Below are 13,147 nucleotides of genomic sequence, written 5' to 3'. Positions count from 1 at the left end.
TTTGCTTGGATTCAAGCAATTACAATTTCCATGTAATAGCTCCCAGGCCTGTGAAATATGTAGAATTTTTTTCCAGTATACCACAATAAAGAAAAACAATAACAAAAATCCATTTTTCTAATCTTCTCAGTGCTGTAACATACAGAGAAGTTCCCAGATGCAGACAAAACCAGATCAACCATAATGAGCTTTCAGCTCACAAACCAAATAGAAAAGCTTAAAACACAACAATCATCAACATAATAAGTCACAGAATTATTGCTGGGGGAAAAAAATCAGTCTAAAGTGGAACTAATTCTTCTTTTAATATAATATTACTATATCCCATCACTGGGATCTATGTCATCTACAAAGGATTAGTTGATGTGTTGCCTGTAACTGGAAAGAAATTCATATTGCTTATTCTTAGAAATTAATTTTGTGTTTCAAGTACACAAATTTTACCCTAATGGACAATCTTGTATTTCCAAACAGAACATTTTACTCTTCAAATATAAGCAAAACTTGAAGAAAGCACAGCTGTAGATCAAAGTTACTCTCAGCAACCAAATTAACAACTAGCTTAAGATGACAAGTAACCAGCCATCCCTCAGCTCTGACAAGTTATTCAGGATTCCATTTTATACACACAAGCATCAAGGATAGGAATTACAGTTAAAAACATTAGTAATTGTTACAAATCAGATTTTGTTCCCAGCACTTAAAACTTCAGATGTAATGAAGTATCTTCCAAGTACTAGCACACAGGCGACTGGCAGAGTACCAGTCCTTCTAACACACAAGTTACAATATTTGGGTTTATTCATGTTCCTGCACCTTCAAAGAAACTAAAGATCAGTAATAAATACTGTAGATAAAAGAAAGTACTAAATTACATCGATTTTTAGAACTCACTTAAGAGAGCAATGTAACACATGTTCAGCTTCTTACAACTGAAAGTTCTGTGCTGCTTTCAGCCTAAGGATTCAATGCCTGCAACCAAAGTTAATTGTTTAAATTAAAGTGTCCTATGCAAATAACTACCAGCTGCTGCTGTGTTTTGCTCTCAAGTAGACTGCATAAATGAGGAGTTGCTTTGAAACTTACTGATACATATATATAATTTGTATATATAATATATAAATTATATATATACATATATATATATAATTTGTAAATTATATTTACAGTAAACAAAAGCATAACCTTTGAATGTCAATGAATTTGTGCATTCATCGAGTCAACTCTCTGGATTCTTTCAAGCACCATTGAACTGTAATGTTAGTTGTGGTTATCCAGAACCAAATTTAGGCAAAAACAAAGACAACAAAAAAAGAAAATATTCCGTTTTCACCAAAATATATAACTTTAAGTATTCAGATAACATTCAATGAACAGCCTAAAAGTAGGAATAACAGCACTCAGCTTCAGACACTAATATCATCAGAAACAAATTCTTCTAAAAGGTTTTGCTTTTGGATTAAAAAGAACTAAGTTTCATATGGAACACGGAAGTTTCTTCTAGCCTAACAGAAAGTCAAATGAATACAAAAACAAATTAAGAGAGGAAACAATGCTATTCTCAGCTATGAATCTTTAAAGCATGCCAGTATGCACTGCGTACACGAGGACAGAATAATGACTGAAAATAATATTTATTATGGTATGAAAATATGTTGCCAAGAGAAAGAATAAAAAATTCTTTTACTATTTGAAAGGTATTTTCCATTTTCAGCATACTTCACAAAAATAACTAGTTTTCCCTCAACTACTGTAAAAGCAGCTTTGTGTATCCTTGTTCAAAGCAGGGAAATTGGGACTGACTCCTTGACAGAACATTCCATGAAACCCAGCAGTAAAACTTAATGAACCAACTACTTACTATCTACTGTCTGGGTGATAGCGATAAACTAAATGTATAAACTAATACAGAAAATGATGCCTTCAAAAATAATTGCCTTTATTTTAACAACTCATCTTTTATCCTTGAACTCTAGAGGTCACTGTGGGAGTTTTTAAGAGCAGACCTAGTGTACTCCATCACTCCCCACCATATTGATTTTGAGTCTGGGATTTTTGATAACTTCAACTGCCATGTAAGGTTCTCAGGTCCCAAGAATAAGCAAAACAGCTTAACCAGCATAAGAATATGGATTTCCAGAAACAGATGAAATCTCTGGCACCCTAGTCATCTTATAAAGATCTCACCACAAAATTACAACTGTGACTGTGAAATATTTGAATCTTCAAATTATTGCTAGCATGCTTAAAATATTATTTTCAGGGATCTGGATATCACCCCCTACTATACCATGTGTATAGTCATTTACCACCAGTTCCAGGAGAAAATTTATTTTGGTAATAACATATAAGTTAAATAAAAGAACATGTAATTTTAAAAGTAAATTAAATTAAACACCCCTGGAAAATCTTCCAAATACAGTAGTTAAAAATGTTAAGTTTTTTTTTTTTACAAAATGCATGTGTATTCAGTTACAAAGCTGCATACTGGAAAAAGCAAGCCTAATTCTGAAGTTTTCTAGAGGAATTATTTCATTTAACCTGAAAATCCTCAAGAAGTTCTGTCTTCCTACTATATTTTGCTGACCATTTCAATTTTCTTCCTAGATGAACAGTGAACAAGTATGTGTGGCATATGCATTCAGGGGAGAAAAATAAAATAAAAACTTAGTGGTACAAGAAAGTTATTTAGAGGGATATGTAAAGCAGCTCTGCCTATTGTAGCATCTTGGTGTGCTTAATGAATTCCAGTTCAACAGAAACAGAATGGTAATACATAAAAAAATGTAAAACTTCTGCAATGGAATACTGGCTAATTAAAAGATTTTACAAGGTTAGAGTCTACTTGTTCTCCAGCTGCACTTTTTCTATCTAAGGTTTTTGCCAACTTCCAAGAAGATTTGCCTTTATAAAAGTACAAACACCAGAGAGACATGTCTAGGAACTGGCTGAATCTCTTCAGCTTCAAGCATTGCAGCCTTTATACACAGAAGCATTTAACTAAGAACAGACTGCGGGACAAGCATCAGACGTGGAAAAGCAGCCACTTTAGGACAAGTTATATCATTATAAACAAACAAACAAGAAACACAACAACAACAAAAATTTCTCTTTGAGATGTCCCGGTTGTAGGGTAGCAGGAAAGCCACTCTATCAGGATACTGGGGAACAGCCGTTAACAGTAGCCCTCATAGGACAAATACAAGATGTGATAGAAGTTTAATAAAGCAGAAAAATAGGTTAAGTAAGAACTGCATTTAGTCCAGGACTAAGCGCAGTGCACAGCACAGGTCCCAGCGGCACACATGATGCCAAGGAACGACAGCAAAACCCCGGAGTCGGTTCCAAGTCCATTCCCCCGCCCAAGCACGCCGCCTTCCACCGGCAGCAGGGCACGACCGCCTGCCGCACCGCCTCTGCCAGGCGGAGAACGCACAGAGCCGCAGTGCTTCCCGCTACTGACTCGGCCGGTCCTGTCTAATGCAATCCCCTCCCACGGGAAATAGCTATCTCGGTTATCTGCGGGGCGAAGAAGGGAGGAACGGCACTCGCGACTAGCGGCGAGCAGCAGCGGCGGCAGCCATGCGCGAGCGGCGCTTCCGCCGGCCCCACCGGGACCCGCCCCGGGGGAGGCGCCGGCCGGGGACGGGACGGGGCGGGCCGGGGCGGGCCGGGGGCGGCACCGGCTGCGGGCGCGAGCTGGCGGCCGGGCCCGCTGCGAGGGTCCCGGCTGTCCCTTCCGCCGCAGCTGGAGCCCCCCCCACCTCTGCTCACGCCCGTCCCCGCTCCCTCCTCCACCAGCGAGCTCCCCGGCCCCTTCCCCGCCCCGGCTCTCCGAGCCCGCCCGGCACCCGTGGCTCCGCCCGGCTCCCGGCCTCTCCCGGCGCTTACCCTCTGCTCCGTGCCGCGGGGGGCGGGCCGCAGCCGGCCGCGTCACGTGAGGCGCGGGGCACGCGGTGCTCCCGGAGCGGCCGCGCTGCGCCGCGCCTCCGGCCCAGCCGGGCGGGATCGCCTGGTGCCGCACACAGGGCAAGGCAGGCCCTGCACGGAATGAGGTGCTTGGCCTGATCCTTTTTCAGCCCCTGTCGTTACAGTTTGAGTCCCCTAAAAGGGGATGCTGCATTGCAGTGGCTGTTTTCCTTCAGTGAGGATAGGTACTCATATACAAGGAGTATACTCTGGTGGCCATTTTTTTGGCAATTGGACAACAATCTCTTTGGATATTCATATATAATATTGGGAGTTGTTAATATTTCAGTACAAAGCTGTTCTTTGCAAATAGTGTAACCTACACAAAAGTACGCCTTGCATATCGTGTAATCCACACAAAAGTGCAGGATTTTTGTCCAGCCGATGACTTCCCCTAGAGCACACCAGATGTGATCGGGACCGATGTCAGCCACATTTGCTGTATATAGAGCTGGCTGCATTGTACCGGCTTCATGGATGGTGGCTGGGTTTTCCTGGCTGGTGCAGGTGGATACACTAGGGCTTGTGTTTTCATTCAGTGATTAGTTGTTAAATTTGTTTAAATTCAAGAGACAAATAAGGATTTTTCCTTCTGCAAAGCATTTTATGATGACATTATATCACAGCCTGTTCCACTAAATAACAGTTTAACTGTTTTCCATTCAGCTGTTAAAATGCTTGGTTGTGTGAAGCTGAGCAGGACCATGGAAAGTGGTTCTGGAAGCATGGCTGCCAGTCACGGGATCAATGCATTCCAGTGCATGCCTGTTCTCAGATTTGTGTTGCTGTAAGGAAAATGTGTGTAGTACAAAGCTTTGAGAATGGATTTCACCTCAGTCACCTTTGGTTGTTGAAAGCTCTGTGAAAAGCCTTAATGTGTCATCCTACACTCCTCTTGTAACAAATGGAGAGATGTGGATATCCTGGGAGGACGAGCCACCTGACTTGTCTTAGATAAGCATTTTAGATGTAATAAATTGCCCTGGGAGGTGGGGGACATTTAACTTTTTTTATTTTTTCCTGGAAATTGCAGGGTATAAGGTGATGCATTTAGACATCTACTCCTCAGATATCTAAGTAGGGTCAGAGGAGTTCTTGTGTAATATGTACATTCACACATCAAACACATGACATGGTCATTAGCTTAGCAATGCTGAAGTAAGAGAATTATTTTTTATTAGATAAGTATGTGAAACATCTGTCTGGCTTTATCTTCCTTGGTGTTTTTTGAATATTAAATGTTGGTAAAATTCCAAATGCTGGAAATTTCTATAAATTAACTGCATTAATTAAGGGTACATACAGAAAGATTTTCTTCTGGTCAGTTATAATTTGACTCCTATTAAAACATCAAGGTTTTTGTGTTTGATTTTCATTTTTTCCCTGAAATACTTTGGAAAATAAGTGGGTTTTTTTTGCTGTCACTGTTGGTATTCAAATGGTGGAGGGTACACCCTCCTAAATATTGTTGGGAAAAGGGAATGGTGAGAGTGTGCCACTAAGGTGAGCAGGTAGGCGTGCAGTACTTCTAGCTGTTCCTCTTCCTTTAGCTGGTAGTCTTAGATTAATCTTCCCTCCCTTACTTTTTCCTGATGGTTTTTGACATCAGAGCACAGAGTACTAAGTGTACAGTCTCTGATCCGTTATAATGGTACGACAATTTCTCGTAGGAGTCTTGCAGTCTAAAGGTGATAAATATATTTACTTTCCCTAAAGGTATCAATTAATCACAGAAGTCAGAGATCAGGGAATCTATTTTCTCCACTTGTGCAAGCATAGAATATATTTACTCATAACCAGTCCCAGAACAGATTTAAGATAGAAGCTCAAAAGGTGGGCAAACATTAACACATTTGGCAGGCAGCAAATAGTTTGGGGATTTTTTAATGTTGAGATTCTTACAATTAAATACTGTCACTGTCTTAGGAAAATTAATACAAGAAAATGATGAGAAATATAAAGCTTCCTCAAGTTAAGTTTAGGCTAATCAAAGAACATCATACAGTGTACATTTAAAGCCAAATCATTTTGATGTTGTCTTTTCAGGCACATAAATTTAATATCTGTGTTTTCTACATTGAGTTTAGATGTATTCCTTAAACCCGTGTATTCCTTTATACCATTGTAGCCCTGCCTATGCAAATATTAAATGAAACCAGCTTCCCTTTGATTTTCAGAATAATACATTGCTTTACTTGAGAAAAGCATGATGATGTCTTATGGTTTTTGGTGGTGATTACCACCTGGCCCTTTCTGGAATAGTATTGCATTCCGCACTCCTAAGAGTTAAAATCTCTTTTCCATTTTAAAGAGTTTACTTTTTCTGGAGGAATATGTAAGAAGTGTGGAGTCGCCACACAGGAGTATGTCAAACCAAGATGCCTGATAAATAACCCGTACTTACTGTTGCAAAAAGATGGTAAGATATAATTAAATGCTAAGAAAGATAAAATTCATGAATTTGTGAACAGTCCATGAAGAGCAAGAGTAGCTAAGATTTGCAAAGGGAGATACTTTTCCTTGTGCATGCAGGCACGATCATTAAAATTCATGGTAAATTGGATCTCAACAGTTTTATGAAAAGCAATAATACATGCCTGGAATCCGTGCTTTAATGATGCTACTGAATTTGGCTGATATGAAATAATTTTTGGTTGCCACCAGAACACTGGGCTCATGGTTTCTCCAATTCTCTTCTCATATAAACTGTCTCCCGCAGAATTGTGCCTTCACTGAAATAAAATAGGGGTTTGTTTTCATTTGCCTCTTCACTCCTAACATTTGTGTGTCAAACACACTACTGGAAGTTCTAATTCACAGACTAATCAGTCCACAGCAGATGCAATATGCTTTTCTGACCCCACTGTAGGGAATTTTGGAGGTATGTTTGTCATGTGGGACTAAGTCCGGCTTTGGTTTTCTTCCACATACTAACAGATTGGCATGACCCAATAATTTTTTCAATATCTCTTCCATTGATATTGCCTCAACTACACTATCAGTTTTTCTAGACAGTGGCTTGTTAGTTTCTTGACCTCAGGTAGGTGCAATAGCAGTGAGCAAGATGTAGCAGCTCTCCTTGGAAAGTGAAAGTGATGTTTTCACACACATCTATATATAAAAATTGTTTTAAGACTTGATTCTGACATGCCAAGCCCCAAATTTTCTTGCAGCCAATCAGTTTTGAAATTCTAGAGCTTTTTTTTAAGTTCAAAGAACTATTTCAGGGAACCAGGCAGCATTTCTCACAGATTTATACATCTGACTTTCCCTGACCCTGTTGTATTGGCATTCTGCCACACAGAGCTGGGAGCTGGAAAGGATGAATGTTTCCCATCCAGCTCTGAGAAATGCTGGGCTGACTCTGTGACAATTGCAGCACGCTTTTAACAACAATGGTGACATCTAATAAACCAAGAGAGCTGACACAGGATTATGTGTAAAACCAGTCATTTTTGTGTCTTATGGAAAGTGTGAAAGAGTAATAAAATATGTGAGATATGGCTAACAAGACTGCAGCTGTTGTGGACTTTCTGATGTGGAATGACATCTTTTTATTTGGGAACTGAACCCATGTCATATGGAATCATTAACTTCTTGAGCGCTAAGAACAGCAATAAAACTTTGTTGCATGACATCAAATGATCTTATGCTCATTTACTGTCACTATCTTGCCAGAAAGAGTCTCTATCATCCACACAATTAGATTCTACCAGCGTTATATCCTAGGTAAGTATTTATGGATATAATTGTTAATGAGCAGAAATTATTTCTGTCTGGATCATCCTCAGTTTAGTTAAAGCCTTTTAAAACCATAGCTCAGGTGTCTAGTTGAGCTATGGTTTATCCTAGCATGACCAAGAAAATGTTCTTTATGACCAATCTTGGATGAAAAACCTTCAGAATCTTGGTGTAGATCTTACAGTCTCTAGGTGTTTTGTTTGATTGTTTTATGTGCACATGTGTGCTTCTACAGCTTCTTTTGTGAAAATTATCAAGAATTTTAACTTAGAAGAATCTTTTATGCTTTCTTTAAAACATCTCAGATAATTAACGAATTCCACAATTCTTGTGGAATTCCAATCTAAAGAGAGAAAAGGCTAGGCCTTGTCATAAGATGATGCAAATTTAGCTCTTACAATTCTTCGCACTCCAATAATTACTTGCTAAAGTTAATCTCTTCCTATCTATTGCCCTCAGGAAAAAGAACTACAGACACAAATCCCAGGCCCAGTGACACCTCCCTTCCCTCTGGACAGGTAATATTTATCGATATAAAAGTTAAAAGCAATGGGGAAGTGGTCTTTATTCTAGACTTTTTCATCTAGCATTAGCAAAACCTATTCTCACTGATTTGACTTACAAAATCAACTTGAAATATTAAGTTGCCCGATGTAATTAAAACTTTTAATGGAAATTACCTGCTGAATATGAAAATGTTTCAACAGTTTAATAGTAATCAGATATTTTTAACCACAAATAACTGGGGGTTTTATTTAGTTTCAAAAATAGGTACTTGCAAAATGCAAAAAAAAAGTCTTCAGGTTAGGTCATTTGATATTTATGATTGGGTTCAGTACTACAATTAGTTTCAATTTCTCTCTTGAGAAGAAAGTACTGACAATGTATTTGAAATAACATTGCTACCTGAGCAAGATGATAGTGGGACTGTCATGCTTTTTTTTATGCAAAGAATCTTCAAAATATAATCTTATGTGAAGGAAGCAGTAATGCTGAAGTTAGAAGTTAGTTAGAACTTAGTTAGTTAGTTAGTTAGTTAGTTAGTTAGTTAGTTAGTTAGTTAGTTAGAAGTTATTATGAAGTTATTATATATTATAAAGTTAGTTAGAAGGCATTCTAACTAGTTGGTTTAAGCTGCCAATTACTGTGGATGCTAATTTTGCAATGCTGCCAGGATTTTATGGTAGTGTTACTGAACAAAAGCCTGAAGTATATTTTAATTTAAAACTACCAAACTATAAAATTGAACTATTAGACTTTCCATGAATTTAAGTGGACAAAGAGAATATTATGTCAAAGGCTCAATTCGGTCACATTCAAGCCATTACACCTTCTGAAATGTGAAGCAGTAAGTTGATGTGGTCTATTATTTTACGCTGAAGTCCTCCCATAGTCCCTGCTACTACCCTTAAATAAACTTCATTCTTCCCTGCACTCAATGCCAAATATTAACATAGAGGACTTTAAATGAATAAACCCCCTTCTTCTGTGGGGTACTCTCAGCATGCTCAGACAACTTTTTTCAGGGCAGCCTAATCACATGAAAATGAAGAACTTGGCCACCAACTTCACCCTTGCATAACCTTGCAATTCTCCACACTTTAGCAAGCACAGGATTCCAGAATGAGGTGGAACAGGCTGGATAGTGGACACACTATCCTCTTTCTTGCCTTTTGTGTGTAAAGCAAAACTGGAACTGCACTACCTGGGCATTTACACGTGTATTGCTTCTGTTCTCTGCTTACTGTCTACAAAATAGGCAAGAAGGCAGTAAATGTGTCACTGACATTACCCCTCTTGTGTGCCTGCTTATGAAATCTGATGGCTTAATTGACTGTGTGCTACAGCAGGAACAATGCAAGAGGAAGGGACCTAGGGACTAGAGCTGTGCAGTGGGAACTCTCAGTCTTTTCCAGAGTTTGAGAATGGGAGTTACATCTCCAGAGAAAAGGGTGTGAAACTGAGGTGCCCTGCCAGGGCACAGAAGATGTCTTTAACTTCTGCAGCAGACTGACTGCAGTACTAAACCTAGAGCCATATTTAGGAAACTAGACAAATGTGTTTATGCAGTTGTAAGGAGCACTGGCACACTTGTGGAGCAAGCTGTGCCTCATTGCACCCAGCACCCTTTCCCCTTCTGACAGATCTGAGCCATCAGGAAAATTATTGTGGTTTAACTCCAGCTGGCAGCTAAGCCCCAGGCAGCTGCTTGCTAAGTGTCCCCATTTGTCATCACTTGGTGGGATGGGGGAGAGAACCAGAAGACAAAAAGTGAGAACACCTGTGGGTTGAGCTGAAGACAATTTAAAAGGTAAAGCAAAAGCTGCACATGCCAACGAAACAAAACAAGGACACTTCCCATAGGCAGGCAGGTGTTCAGCCATTCCCAGGAAAGCAGCAATCATGTGGGACAGTTAATTGGACAGACAAAATGCTGTACCTCTGGATGTCCTTCCTTCTTTCTTCTTCCCCCACCTCTTTGTACTGAGCATGACACCATATGGAAAAGAATATCCCTTGGATCAACTGGGGTAAGTGTCCTGGCTGTGTCCCCTCCCAAATCCTTGTGCACCACCCACAGCCTCCCCATGCATGGGATTGGCAGAGAAGGAGAAAGCACCTTTATGCTGGGTAAGCTCTGCACAGGGGTGAGGGTTGGGGTTAGGGCTAGGGTTAGGGCTAGGGTTAGGGCTAGGATTAGGGTTAGGGTTAAGGTAGGCTTAGGTTTAGGATTAAGTTAGGTTTAGGGTTAGGGTTAAGGTTAGGTTTAGGCTTAGGCTTAGGGTTAGGGTTAAACTTAGGGTTATGGTTAGGGTTAGAGTTAGGGTTTATTTGGGTTTATTGTTGGGATTAAGTTTAGGCTGAGGGACAGGGTTAGGCTTACGGTAAAGCTTCAGCTTTGGGTTAGGCCGAGCGCCTGTCGTCATCTTTGTTTCTCTTGCCCTGGCCCTGGTTCTCACACTCACCCACACCAGGGCCCAGCAGCCTGCCAGGTGCCGCAGCAGCCCTTCAGGGCAGCCCTGCGCTGCCACCAACAACACCTCGGGGCTCAGTGAGAAGGTCCAGGGCTGGCTGTGCCGCACGGCTGCCCGCAGCGACCAGGCCTGTCTGAGGCGGTGGTGCTGGTACCTGGGACAAACTGGACGAGATGTATTTTAAAGCATGCTTGTACTGTGCTCTGTGCTGCCGGTTGACTGCTGGAGCAGCAGAACAGAAAGTCCATTTTGGCATCTGGCATAGTAGCAGGTGCAAACAGTTCCGATGGCATGGGGGGGTGAGGGGGCTGGTCTTCCAAAGAGGCAAGACAGAATAGCTGGGGAATTGCCCTGGAAGTCCAGCACAGCAGCCTTGGAGTGATTATCAGACTTCCAGTGGCCCCCACCTGCTCGGGTTGGGACCTGGGCCCACCCTGAGCCTCCCTTCAGGAGTGCTGCATGGATAACTACATACCAGCTTAAGTTATAGTTTGAAACTTGTCAGCATTATGTCAACAATAAATTCATAATATGATTCAAATGAAGTTTTTTTTCTCTAGTTCAGGTAGACTCCTGTCTCTTGACTTTTTTTTTTTTTTTTTTTTTTAGAGATCAAGGTAGAAATCAGGAATAAACCTGTGGTTTACAGGGCAAATTTGTGTTAATATAGCTGCAATATTTATTCATTTATGTATAATCAGTGTTTCTAGAATAAAGAGTTGCAATCCTATGTTTCACAACACACAGAGCTAGACCAAAACAGCAGACTTGCCAGATGTTTTGTCAGCCCAGCTTACCTTCACAGAGCAGCTTTCTATTTTGCCAGCAGGCACAGCTTTGACTCCTTTTGTCACCTAATCAAAGCAACTCACCTCAGCAATTATCATTTGCTGATTAGTTTCAGTTACACAATCACAGCTGAGATTTTGGCAGCCTGTTCTGGAACAGATTTATTAAAAATGATCAATTATGACCAGGTGGAATTTCTGACAGATTTTTTTTTTTATTGTTGCTTGACAATATATGGGAAGTCTCCCATTAGATAAATGCAGTTAATGAGCTGACCCTGCCGTCTGCTGTCATTTCTGCTGCTGCTTCCATGGTTTAGTGCCTGCTCAGAGTCTCCCAGGTCACTCCTTCTCCTTCAGCTCAGCATGGAATACAAATCTTTCTAATGAGCCCACACAGTGTTGAAGATTTGTCATTCATGCTTTGCCTGGTTTCATATAGCACGACTGCTGAAAGCTTCACTTGCAAGATGGGCTGGTGTTATCTTCAGTAAAAATAGCACTGAACCAGAAAAGGCTCACTGAGAGAATTTGCAAAATTCACCAAGTTTCCCAGTTATCAAGATAAATAAGTGTTGAGTGGGTGAGAATGATAAATAGCAATTTTGTCTTTCAATTTTGATTGTTTCTGTGTATTTTACACAGAAACGGCTGTTGCAGGTGAGACAACTGTGAGCCCTACTGTGACAGCTAGTTACTCAGTGTAGCACAAGTACATCACTGCTGCAGCAATAGGGACACCAAAGAGAGGGCGGCATTCCATGGTGCCCATCCATGCCCATACCTCACCATGACTGAGGCACACACAGAATCACACTTCCCACAGCAAGATGGAACTCACCCATTTTTTGTTCTTGTGCATGGGTGTGAGGGGCCCACAGTGAACTGAACTTCAGCCTTTGAAGGTATGAGTTCAAGAACTACCTGGAGAATATAAATGTTATTCTCTGAACATGGGACCATAGAATGGCCTGGGTTGAAAGGGACCGTAATCACCTTGTTACAACCTCCCATGTGGGCAGGGACACCTTTCACTAGGTCACGTTTCTCTAAGCCCCATCCAACCTGGCCTTGAACACTTCCAGGGGTGGGGAATCCACAAATTCTTTGAGAAATCTGTTCTAGTGCCTCACCACACTCACAGTAAAGAATTTCTTCCTGACATGTAATCTAAACCTACTCTTTTTCAGTTGGACGCCATTGCTCCTTGTCCATGACCACCTCTGGTGATGCACTGACCACTCTTGTCTTATTTCTGCTGTCCTACCCTGTCACAGGACTGAAGAAAAACAAAACCCTAAAAACCATTTTCTTTGGGTACAAGACAAATACCGTAATTCAAATCTACACAAACACCAGAGAAAACCATTTCCCAGCATTATCTCACACAGAGGGAAAAACCCAGTAAAGTATGCAGTGAAAATACAGTACTTCTCAAAATGCAGCAAAGATTCCAGAAGTCAAAATTGATCTTTATGGCTTGAAAACCAATTTTCTCTCTTTTTTTTCTCCCTGCTTGCTCCCCTGTAGCCCCTGTCTGCATGTTCAAAGTAGCAGGTTATGACTTGCTTTGATTTTGCTAGCTTATCATCATGCAGCTCAGGTTTTACAGCTATAAAAAGTCCACTGAATTATAGCTTCAGGGGCATTGACATGATGTGCTTTAGTTCTGAG

At 40.8% G+C, this 13,147-nt stretch overlaps 1 protein-coding gene across 5 annotated transcripts in view; it reads right to left on the bottom strand.

The window, feature by feature from the left end:
• Positions 1-4,017, bottom strand: part of IMMP2L (inner mitochondrial membrane peptidase subunit 2) — a 410,793-nt gene extending 406,776 nt beyond the window's left edge. For 3 of the 5 annotated variants that reach the window (XM_038153829.1, XM_038153830.1, XM_038153831.1), the window contains exon 1: positions 3,892-4,017. The gene's annotated coding sequence lies outside the window, so the exon portion shown is untranslated. The remainder of the gene's footprint in view (positions 1-3,891) is intronic. The other 2 variants (XM_038153832.1, XM_038153834.1) reach the window with 1 other exon arrangement.
• Between the last annotated feature and the right edge of the window lie 9,130 nt (positions 4,018-13,147).

This window comes from Motacilla alba, chromosome 1A (assembly GCF_015832195.1).
Source record: "Motacilla alba alba isolate MOTALB_02 chromosome 1A, Motacilla_alba_V1.0_pri, whole genome shotgun sequence".
NCBI classification, from domain to species: Eukaryota; Metazoa; Chordata; class Aves; order Passeriformes; family Motacillidae; genus Motacilla; species Motacilla alba.
This window is presented reverse-complemented; position numbering and strand designations above follow the sequence as displayed.